The 12,878-nt window shown below is 36.7% G+C and overlaps 1 long non-coding RNA gene across 1 annotated transcript in view; it reads right to left on the bottom strand.

Moving 5' to 3' along the window:
• Positions 1–9,168, bottom strand: part of LOC125351563 — a 45,162-nt gene extending 35,994 nt beyond the window's left edge. Inside the window, exon 1 of the long non-coding RNA XR_007210972.1 lies at positions 8,723–9,168. This is a non-coding gene — a long non-coding RNA (uncharacterized LOC125351563). The remainder of the gene's footprint in view (positions 1–8,722) is intronic.
• Between the last annotated feature and the right edge of the window lie 3,710 nt (positions 9,169–12,878).

Here is a 12,878-nt window from a genome sequence, read left to right as displayed (position 1 = left end):
TCTTCGTGCATTTGGGAATTGGGGAGCAATTAATATCATCTTTTAATAACAGAAGGAATTATCTCTGTATGCTGGCTAGGCTGATAGAATGTACTTAAATAGTTAGATGTTAACATGAACTTCTGAACTTGTGTAGGTCAAATAGGAAGAGTGGGTGTGTATGCATGTATGTGGAAGGGGCTTAGTTTGATGGTGCTACTGTAGTTTGAATTCAAGGCCTCATACCTGCTAGCCACATGCCCTATCATACTTTTTTTCTTGCTTTGGTTATTTTTGAGATATGGCCTTGCATTGTAACCTGGGCTGGACTGGACTGTGAGTTTTCCTACCTCTGTCTATCTGGTAACTAGGATGACTAGGTGCACTATGCCTTGCTTTGTGTTGCTGTTGAGTAAGGGTCTTGCTTATATTTTCCAAGATTTCCCTCAAATCATGATTTATTCCAATCTCTGCCATATGTAATTCTTTAGAGGTCCTTCAAGATACACAAGACAAAGAGTTTCTAAATACCCCCACCTTTTTAAGGACTCAGAGGAGGAGACTCAAAGTCACGATGGATTGAATCTGAAAATCTATTCAGAATCTATCCACTGTGCGGAGAGGAATTAAGGGCAAAGTGGAAGGTTCTAACATGACACATATTAAATGATATGAAAGTAGAAGAAAAGATGCTAGAAAAGGAAGTAGTGGATCAAAATAGCAAGAGACAAATGTGATACAAAGAGACATTGATCTCAATCGTAATACAGTGCTTTTGGAGGGTAATAAAAGTTCAGAAGTCTTTATTCATAAAAAATGAGCTAGGCATTTGTCTTCTGAACACATTATATGGTGAAAGCAACAGATGTGGGTCAGAGAAGATCCCTTGATATACACTGAGCCATCATGTTTGTCTCCCCACAAATAACTGTAGTTGAGATAAGAACAAGAACATGTGTGGGCACACGTACATTTGCAAAGGTTTGTGTGCAGCATCTGAGCAGTGCAACCTAAGAATAACTAGGCATAAAATAGGTGACTAAGAAAAAGACATTACAGAAACTAAATGTGGATTCTGTCCAACACAAAAGAACTCAGCATAGGAAATCTATAGATGAAGCAATTGTATGTAATGTTTTTCTCACCCACTTTCTTAGCGTGTGTACAAATAGCAGATGCATTAAGGAATAAAATTCCCTGTCCCAAGGAGCTTGGACCAGGCTTCACCATTCTTTCAAACCCAGAACTACAAGGAGCTACATGAGAAATGAAGAATTGAATTCTGCATTGAGTGTGAAAGCTACTTTCTTTCAAAAATTAGCCAAAGATTTTTGAATTTCAAATGGTGCTAAATAGTCTTGCAAAGATAATTTTTCTTTACACTAAAAGCTTGTTAAGTTTATATACTTCCTTTTCAATTTCTTGTCTTGCTCTCTTGCATCTTTCCTTGAACAAATATATATACATGTATATATACATATATAAATATGTATACATGTGTATATATACATATATAAATATATACATATACATATACATATATATACATGTATGTATAAATAGCATACCACATACCCATATTTGTGCCAGGAGCTGAGGACACAGCGAAGACCAAAATGCACAGTATGAAATCTCTCAACAATGTTCAGCACTCATAACTACATCTCGGAGGATTTGCTTCACTTCACTCTTCCATCCCTCTACTGTCAGTTATAGGACCCTTGCCTTGTTTGTTGTTTAATAATTCTTAGTTACCTACACTCTTATTCATAAAATCCATTCTCTGCACTGAAGAATGTGTGTGTGTTTGTGTGTGTGTGTTGTGTAGTGGGATGTTTTTGCTTTTGTTCTTTATGATTACTATGGTAGAATATAAATGCTAATGCACTGAACCTCTTTATCCCTATGATCCACTAGATTTTGCTACTGGGGACCAAATGATTACAGCATCCTGGGGGTGAAGCCAAACAGCTGTCACTATCATGAAAATAGATAGATGTCACACAAAGCATTCAACAATGCCACACTGTGGTGGGCTCATTAGGAACTGTCACTAGAGAATTCATCTTCCTCTTCAACTCCAGGAAAGAAAATTAAATATCACTAAGAACTTCAAACTTGCTCATTTCACCATCATGTCCTCATTTTCAGTCTATGAGTCCTTTCTTAAAGGACTAAAAATGCCTAACTATATCTAGAAACAGTGTTTCTTACTTGTACCAACTTTTTTTTCTCCCTCCTCTTGGGAAAACAGTTCTTTACTCTTTTTTGTTCTTCTCTAAATTAGGATTTCCAGGGCAATTTGACATTTTAAGATACAATGTAGATCACCAAGTTTAGTTTGTGTAAATTTCTCCTCATACATGTAAAAAATATGGTTCATCAGTTCAAAGTACAATAATATTTAATGGTAAATAGAAGGTGCTATTTAATGCATGGTATTTAATCGAAGAGTATCATCAGTAAGTACAGACAGATATAGATTTGTTTTCAGAATAACTGCCACTAACCCATTTAGTTACGCATCCCTAAATAAATCACTTAACAGCTCTGGTTATAGAAGTTGTAGATGTAACACAGAAACAGCAGCCCAGATACCTAAATATCTCAATGAGTTGATGATACCTTATTAATAATAGGAGAGGAACTTCAAGAAATTAATTAAACATGTTAGATAAAACATTATCATCATTAGAAACTACTAAATTAAGATTACTTTTAGACCCATGTTTAGACTATAATTTTATTTTTTTCCTTGATTTTGAGACATTTCATATTTTTCTAAAATCAGCTTCCATTTGTTCATTGGTCATCAGAAATGGTAGTTTGCTGGAGTACTGGTTTTTTTTTTTTTTTGCCAGTTCTGGGCCTTGGACTCAGGGCCTGAGCACTGCCCCTGGCCTCTTTTTGCTCAAGGCTAGTACTCTGCCATTTGAGCCACAGCGCCACTTCTGGCCGTTTTCTATATATGTGGTGCTTGGGAATCAAACCTAGGGTTTCATGTATATGAGGCAAGCACTCTTGCCACTAGGCCATATTCCCAGCCCAGTACTGTTGTTTTTAACTTGTGTTAACCTAACATTCTGACACTTCAAGCATTTGTGACAGTGCACTAGGTGACCACGACTTATATAAAACAGCCTTGTGCTGATATATCAAATGATCTCAGAGCTCTCCTGCATGACATTGTTTGCCACTATTTTCTGTTTTTCAACCTTTTCACGAAGGCATCTTGTTCACCATCAAGGTGCCCAATCAAGTGGACCCTGCTCTTTTGTGTAGGTGCACCACCGCCCTCTGCTGGTCTAGAGGTTGTAGCCTCCGAGTCCCTTTCTCCAATGTGGTTTGTTTTACCACCATGTTCCTATGCATCAGACCTGAGTGATCAAGTGCAATTGTCTTCAGAGTTATTATATCAAGAATGATATATTTTGAGTAACTGGATACACCAGCATTTGACTTTGTAACTTGGAAGTTTCAACTCTATTCATTAGAAACTCCTATTCACATTACAGGGACATAGTTGTTCTCCATTAATTCAGAACACTTCCCTAGGTATCTTCAGTGTGAAAATGATTTCATCACATGTGAATTTAGAGAAAGAGCCTTTCAAAGCTTAGAATGATCTTCAACTGAGATGCTTAAAATGATCTTCAAGTGAGATGCACTTCTCCTGCTGAATTACTTACTGACTAGCAGGATATAGTACCAGTGATCCTAACATTAACTATTTCTTGAAATCCTATGCACTTAGAAACCTTTTGAATGCTATGGACACAAAAAGTAATGAAATACTTCTAAAAAGTAACATATCAAACACTTTGTCTGTCTGTGACCCCTTTTGAATTAGAAGTGCAAGTAGGAATAAAAGTTGGATGACCTACCATTGTCCAATGCTTTCAGCTGTAAAACAAGTACCAGGTAAACCAAAACAAGAATATCATGACAAAACACAGTGTGTCTGTGTGAGACTGTAACTAGAAATAGCATGTGTTGAAAAATAACCTTTGGATAGAGTGCATTTCACCAACCTTGTACTATTATTCAGTACAGTTTCTTCTCATTAAAAATGTGTTCTAATTTATGTACTGTGTACTTATAAATCAATCCATTGAATTACTACTTGCTAGACATTTTGTTTTATAGAAAAGAACTGAGCAAATCTACAACCATATATACAAATTTCCATGGTGAAAGTGAAGGAAAATAAACATGAGGAAAGCCAAGTATAACCTTGCAAAAAAAGCAGAAAGAGCTTGGGTTGCTAATGCAGAAAAGCCTTAGCAAAGAAAGGAAATTGAAATCAGAAAGGAATATGTATTAGTAAAATCCATGAGAAAGACAAACAATATCCATCAATCAGATGATAAAGCATCATTTAACAAAAAACCTCACAGGGCTGGGGATATAGCCTAGTGGCAAGAGTGCCTGCCTCGGATACACGAGGCCCTAGGTTCGATTCCCCAGCACCACATATACAGAAAATGGCCAGAAGCGGCGCTGTGGCTCAAGTGGCAGAGTGCTAGCCTTGAGCGGGAAGAAGCCAGGGACAGTGCTCAGGCCCTGAGTCCAAGACCCAGGACTGGCCAAAAAAAAAAAAAAAAAAAAAAACCTCACAGACAAAAGGATCTAAAACTCATCCAGTTCCTTCTATCCAAATTAAAACAAAAATTCCTTCTGGATTTTGATAACATTGAGTAAATCTTAAATAGATCGTTCTGACATGTTGGTCCAAAAATTAATCTAAGCTTCTCATTGGCAAAAGTTCTTGATATTTTTACCTAGGTAATGACCCTAATAATGAGTATCTTTTGGCTTTAGGATGAACAGATCAAACCTCTTACATCCATGTGGCTTAAAGATTGAAAATAAGGCTCTGCATTCAACACATCTTGAGTTCTGCTAAAAATGGCAGATTTGGAAGGGCCTAATTGCAATTTCCCCCTTCACTGCTCTGGCGGCCAAAGTTCTCTGCTGAAGAATTTTTCTAAGTGAGGATCCAGGCCAGGTCCTACTTAGCACTAAGCAGTGGTTTTCGTTCCTTGCCATCTTATGGAATTATTCAAATAATCCAATCACACTCTGCCCTCCACCGTGACACAGCATAGTGCCAACACAGAAACGGAGCAGTAGGGCCAGACAACTGTGGACTCAAACCTCTGAAACCCAGACTGGTGATAAGCCTTTCCTCTGGTAAGCTGATTACTAATGCATTTTATCCGGATAATGGGAGCTGGCTAACCACATGAATCCACATATCTATATATAAGTCTGCACTGTATTGTCTTCAGTGGTGTTTAATTTCTTTTATTCCAATCCAGTTTTATATGTCAGAAATGATAAAAGAAAAAAGGATCTGAGCAATCACTATAAGCAACAACTCTAAAGAAGTCTAATAGACATGATAGGCAATGAACTGATCAATAATGCTGTTTTGAATCTTGTACTTTTGACAAAATTTGAAATCAACTCTGAAAACTATCAGAGAGGCATAATTACCCACAACATGAAATTTCCATAAGATCAACAAAACTGGACCTGTGCATCTGCTGCGTGAATATGATAGAGCAAACAACAAAGAAAAATAGTTACCAGTGAAGGCATGAGAAGGAAGTAAAAATTAAACTGAAAATGGAGCTTCAGACTTCAAAAGCAAGAAGCGATTTTGCAAGTGATCACAAGATGAGATGGGGATTATTTACAAAACTAAGCTACACCATACCAAAGAGCTAAAAGAAGTTGGAGTAACACAGGACATATCTATAGCTGATGATACAATCAATGGTAATGTGCTTGCCTATCATGCACAAAGTCCTGAAATAACAATGATGGAGAGAGGGCATGCTTATTAAACAGGAGAAATTCAAACACACATACATGCATACACACATGCCTTTCTTAAAAATCCCACATTCATTTTTAAACTATAAGAGGACAAGCTTTAGTTATCTCTTGACCATCACCAAAAAATGTTCAGCAATGAAGTTAAGAAGTGAAGCTATTTGCTATCATGCAAAAAGAAGTGAAGCTGTTTGCTATCATGCAAAAATCCACCTTGAATCATGAAACTCAACTCTGGAAAACTATTCTCATTAACATGTCAATGTATTAACATTAATACAACGGTGCCTAAAATAAGCCAGCTAATAATTCTAGTGATAAACTTAAGTTCACAGGAAGGCTGGCAAATTTAAGATTGGGGGCAGGGAGTTTCTAAGGATGTGAATTGAGAGGGATTTTTGTGTGCTTTCAACCCAGATGAAACATCTCCTTGAGAAAACTAAGAACAGTGAAGAAAATGATTGAGCAGACAGGCTTCTACCAGCAGGATATGTTTCCAGCCAAATTTCAGTGACAGCCAAAAAGACTAGGCTATTTAAAAAAATAAAAAAGCTCAAGAATTAATGGTGATTTATTACTCAAGGACCTGACATTAATTAAAGCAAATTTAGCAGTATCCTTATCACTTCAAGTTGATGTTATTGCAGTTGGCTGGGAAGAGAATACAAATTACTTAGGCAAGTCCTGCCAGTTCATCTCATCCTTCTAAACTGCCTTTCAACCCCAGTAGAGAGGTTTCTGGAACTGTAGAACCCCTAAATTAAATTATGTTGGCGGGACTCAAGCCTGACTGTTCACTTTATCTTGGCTATCTCTATGTCTCCCAAATGTATGACTTCGCTCTTTTTTGAAACTCCATAAGAAAATGTATGATGAAATAAATGATAAAGGAAAGAGAATGTTTTAATTATTTAGCTTGGTTGACAGAACTACTATACACATGATTTAATGCAGAATGGTAATGAAATGAGTGCTATGTAATTAATATGTTACAGTAAGACAATAATCCAATAAATGCGATTAACTTATGAGTTTCCTTTTTGTGACAAGCAACCCAACACTTAGATACCTAAATAGTCACAGTACAAAGCTAACATCTGGGAAAGTTTCTTTCTCTACATTTTTTAATTATCACCCATATTGATCACCAATTTCAACTTACCTTCAAAGTAAGAAAGCTACATTTTAAGAGTTTGGTGTATTCTGGTCCACCAGGATTTAGAGTTCAATAATATTCGGTGTGAAATAGGATGCCAAGTGCTCAATTGCAGTTTATACATTTTTTTCAGTTTATCTGAATCCATTACTTAAAGAGTAGATCCAACTGGCAATATCATTGTTTTCACTGAAAAGTGACACCATCTTACTTGAAGACCTCATTTTCAGTCACTCAGCTAGTGATTATTACACTTGTGCTATGTTCCTCAATCAACAGCAATGAAATTAACACACACACACACACACACACACACACACACACACACACACTGCTCCTTCTCCCTTTTCTTCCTTGGATTCATACATCATATTGATTTTCACAAATAGCCTCATGATATAATTTCCAGTGTTACACCAGTGTACAAGTAACAAAAGGATGATATTATATTGAATAAATAGGTGGATATTAGGAAACAGGGGGTGGTTGGGAGCTATATTAGAAACTGTCCCAAAAGTCATGGGTTCCAGGTTTGTTCATTTGCTTGTAAATGATTTTCAAATTTTATATTAAGCTTTAGGATGACATAATTGACAAATCTGGTCTGGTATGTCTCTTCTAACCTCATTCCTCCTGACAAGTTTGTAAATCCCCCACTACCAGTCTGACACTTAAGTCTCTCTATAATTTACACATTTGTGGATAATTAAAGACAAGCCTTTTTTGAACTCTAACTTAGTGGGTCTTATAAGCAATTACATTCAAATTCAATATTTGATGAGATATCCCTTAGAACAAGTCATATATCCAGCCAACTTTTAGTCATTACAAAGAACTTTTAGATTGTTACTGTCTTATCACTGACTTAAAAGCACTTAATTTTACAGACCAGCAAGAATGTGAAGTGTTACATTTTCTTTATTTTATATCATATAAAATACTAAAAGTGTGATTTCATCAGACATCAGAAAGACCAAAACTATCAAATGAGCTTGCTATCTTTTGCTCTTGTCCTTAGATGCATCAGTGAATACATATTCAAACACAGGTGAATTTTCTCTGTCTCACAGGCCATTGAAGGGATTTCTACTGTATTTAAATATTCATAGAACTGGTTATATAAATCCTAATGTCAAAGCAGTTTTCTTTAGACTGGGAGATGGCAAATCAGCACCTCTGAAAAGCTGGGCAATGCTGATCTACTATAGGCTCAAATCTAATCATGTCTTCGGGGAGAGAGAAGGTAGTAATACTTGCTGAACAAGAATTACTATCAAAATTCAAAACGCCTGATCATATTCATTTAACTAGCAGCAATTCTATTGAAATCACAACTGTGTAACAAGAACAGGCTCAATCACAATCTAAAATCTATCTTATCAGAATATGGTGCCCGTTTCAAAGACAGTCATTAGACATCTTTGTTCTGTGAGAAAAGGGCAATAGCTGTAACTTACTAGCTCTACAAAGCTTAACTAGCAGATCTGTGCCCTCTCTCTCTCTTCCTTTCTATCTTTCTCTCTCTCAAAGTACAAATTGAAGTGGTACAGATCATTCCAAGAAAAGCCACTATACATAGTGAATGGATACAGAAAAGAATCAGCAGAACAAGTGACATGGAGGTGACATGAAAATGTGGACTTTCTCGTTGAGCTCTTGCAGTGGAACAATATTAACTGCACCCATTTTCTCCCAGCAATGATGTGTGACAATATGCATGGAAAATTGCCAGAGAAGGACACTTACCTGAGTCTTGTTGACTGGCATTTTATGGGGCTCAATCATGTGGGAATGACTGGTTTCCCACTTGGCTGATCTTAGTCTCCACCCTTTCCATCAGCCACAGTGATAACACTTTGTACATGGATCTTTATCATAAATCATTGGCACGTATGATCTGGTTTGGCACATAAAGCTTCTAGATAAACAGATACACATCTGAGGCAGGACAGTCGACAGGCTTAAAAATTACTTCACTGGACAAAGGCCAAACCTCTTTTGGGGAAAAGTTAATTGTTTACCCATTACTATCTGAGATCAGTTCTGTTACAGGGATATACTGCTTTAGATTCTCCAACTCTTCTATTAATATTTCTAGTAGGAGCCAAGGCCTTGGCTCTGAAGAGAATCTGGGGCCTGCTGTCATTCTTTCAAACCACTCAGATTTTGTCCACTTTTGTACCGGCTTCCCTGTTTCAGCTCTGAACACAAACTTTATCCCTTTGCCTTTCTGAACATTGTCTTTGCCCCCTCTTTTCGGTAGGCCTACATTTTAAAACTCAGATCCTTACATGTGTTAGGCAGTCAATCTACCATATAGGCTACACCACTATGCCTTTTTCTGCTTCAGTTATTTTTTTCAGATGGGATTTCATACTGAGACCAGGCTTGTCCTAGGAACATGCCACCACAGTGGCCAGGTCATCCATTCATTATTATTTTCTCTTACAGAATGTGCCAGTGTTTTGCTTGAAAGCCATCTACTCTATTCTTTCAGGGACTTGTTTTCAATCACTACATTGCCTTAGTTTAGGTTGCATCAAAAGTAAAAACTGAGGTAGGAGTTTGTATGAAGTTGATCATTTGGAAGAAACTTCCAGGACACAGGAGTGAGTATGCAGGAAGTGTGAGAGGATGAGAGGGACTATTCAATAGGATGACATGTGTTCAGCTTTGTTGCTGTGGAAACCCATGCATTGTCCCACTGGCACCTCTGAAAAGTCTAAAAACTGCTTCCTGCAATTTGAGATCTGATAAGGGACATTAATCCATTGGTGGGTGTTCCATATTGGTTAAACATGCCCTACTGGAATCTCTTTGGACCGTCTTTGGCATCAAAGAAAATATAGGATAGAAGGCAAAGATGTTATTGTTAGAGTGCTCTCAACTCTCAACTTCAAATGTGGTTAGAGCCAGAGGAGAGACTTCTACCATGTGTACTGTAACTATACTTCATAACAGTGGCTCAAAAGTATTCCCAGAAAAATTGCCAGAATGGTCTGGATGGATGGCTTGTGAAAAATACAGAGGTGCAGATTCATAGAAGAGAAAAAGGATGTATTTGTAGTCTTACTGAGAAACTCTGAAGATTCTGATGCACTGTTGTGTAATATGTACTCTATCCAGACCTACTAGGAGAAAGGAAACCTAGCCAGGGCATAATTTGACATGGTTGCTCTTACTGTGAGCGCTTGGCACATCTTGAGTATGATATGTGCTCCTTTCTCTTTCCTTGCCATTGCTCTCAGGATCCCTAGTCATGTTGCTTCCGTCTGTGTAAATCTTGGTCAGATATTTTCTTGACACTCTCTTAGCACTAGCCTATTCTCTTCCTCAAAGGAAAGCAACCTAATATTTAGTGAACATTGCAATGAACTAGCCAAAGTGGTACCCATTTTATAAGCAGGAATTAACTTGACTGTCACTAGCAAAACTTGTGTAATAGATGATGCTTTTCCTACTTTCTGGAGGACAAATTTAAAGTACAGAAAGATCAGGGCTGGGTTAGAAAGTCAATCTACTGAACTGTAAAGACTTCTCAATCTCTCACATAATTGTCTTTGAAGAGAAATTGTAAACATTACCTGTATCCGCTATACCTTAAAAATGTCTTTTCTGTCTTAAATCTGTCAAGAATGACAATGAACTGGCCAAACATTTAATTTACACTTGTAAGACTAACTACCCTGTGTGAAATAGTACCTGGTCACACTTTGGCTGGAGGATGTCAAAGGTATTTTATTGGGCACCTACTCTGCAACCAGAAAAATGTCAGGAGCTCTGCACACACTGTCTCCTTCCTCAGAACAGAACCTCAGAAGCCTTTTTTTGGTCTCACAGCGAGGAGGTAACAAACCGTACAAGAAATGTACCCAAGGCTAACGTATGAAACTGTAACCTCTCTGTATATCACTTTGACAATAAATAAGAAAAAAAATAGAAATAATGCATGCTCTAAAAGCAATTTTAAATGCATTTTAATAGTAATATGTTTCAATTAAACGTTTGTGATTTATCAAAAGACAAAATGTCACCTTTAGGATAGATGAAAAACTGTAATATAATGAATATGTATCCTTTATTCTGCATGGGTATATTTTTGTACTTAACATCCATCTGATTCCATGTAAAATTCAATTAACTACATAGTCAAGCACATTTAAGAATACGGTGCACAGGATCCGTAGAAATGCCCCCCCCCCCAATTTAAGTGGATTTCAATAAATATTTATTTATTTATTGGCATTTTTAGATGCTTTTATTGACTTTAAGTATACAAAGCAGTTGTTTAAACAACATCTTTTTTTAAAGTCTCAGAAATGATTATTTGAAAAGCACCACAGTAATTCTGTTCTAAGAATCACAATTGGTTCTAATACTAGAAGATATAAGTTCATTACATAGTTAAAGACTATGTAAATATTTAATAATAAATAAAATAAATATAAAATAAATAAATATTTAGATTAAAAAAAAGAAGAACGCTGGTAACTCCCTCCAGTAATGGAGACTTCATGTTGGTATGACTGCCAATTCTATCAAAGTAGCATGTCAACTTTTTAATATATCACATAATGGAAGATAACAGTTATTTTTTTTGAGGTTGAAAATTAGGACTGAACTTGAATCATAGTTTTATTACCAAGTCTTGAGGGAATTTTTTAATAAACTTATATATCTTTTAAAGGGTTAGGATATTTAAACTGTAACTTATTATTTAACAGCAGTTTAGACCCATATCTTACAACATGTATATTCATTCTGTCTATCTCAGTTTTCATTAGCTTTCATTAGCATAGTGGCAGTCTTCTAACAATAATGCACAATGTCTACACTGAGAGCTTTCTGTCATCTCACTAATAGTAATTCTATGCACTGGAGCACTAGAATGTCCATTCTAAGTTGTTAATCTTTATCAGAGCTTCTCCAGACACTCATCAAAGCAAATGTATTTAGTATATTACTCTGTGTTCCTCAAGCAGACAGCAACATAGTTTTTGACAGCTTATTTTCAACAGCTAAGCATAAAGACTTTGTAAAACCGTCTAAAGGCATTTAGGCTGGTGTTAATGATCTGTTTTGACTCTCTCTTGTCTTCAGTGTCTGGTGTTTCGCTTCAGCTCCTGATGCGACAGATAAGATGACATTTGATAGTTGGGTTCATCCCATGAAAAGTTTAATTTAATTACAGATGGATCTGATTTTCTAGATTAAAAGGTCAAATATTATATAATTCATTTCTGGTGCAGAGACTTGAGAAGGCTGCATGGTGCAAAGTTCACGTGCTCAGACAGAGCCAAGATACATTATAAAGGAGGGAAAGTAAGATGTCTGTGACTGTCTTCATTAGAAGAGCAGTGACACATTCCAATAAATACAAAGGGATGTATCATTTAATGCCAGTACTCATTACTGTGTTTTAAGGTGTTTTTTAGAGTTCACACACACACACACACACACACACACACACACACACACACACACACACACGCACGCACACACACACATCCAAACAAAAAGAGAGAGGGAGCCAGAATAGAATCGTCTTTGCTTGGAATTATCACAAGGCTTTCAAAATATTAAAATAAAATTGCTCTTAGACCATACAGGTAAGAGCTTCACAATTCCTCTCTCTAGTCACCATTCACTTAAACCACGACACACAGAATCTGCTGAATTTTTATAGAGATGAAATGAATTCAGACTTTAAAAAAATACCAGCAGACTCCAGACAGCTCTGTTTGCTCTCAGCCCACAAGAGCAAACAAGAGACAATAGGAGCCATCACTTCAGAGCAACTTTATTGAAGAACATGAAGTGCCTGAGTAATGAGACCTGTGCCTCTGGCACCAGGGTCAACTTGACCAGATGACTTTAAAACAATCTGAACTAGCTGAGTGGT

This window comes from Perognathus longimembris, chromosome 5 (genome assembly GCF_023159225.1).
Source record: "Perognathus longimembris pacificus isolate PPM17 chromosome 5, ASM2315922v1, whole genome shotgun sequence".
Lineage (NCBI taxonomy): Eukaryota > Metazoa > Chordata > Mammalia > Rodentia > Heteromyidae > Perognathus > Perognathus longimembris.
Note: the sequence above shows the minus strand (reverse complement) of the source record. Positions and strands in the feature narration are given on the sequence as shown.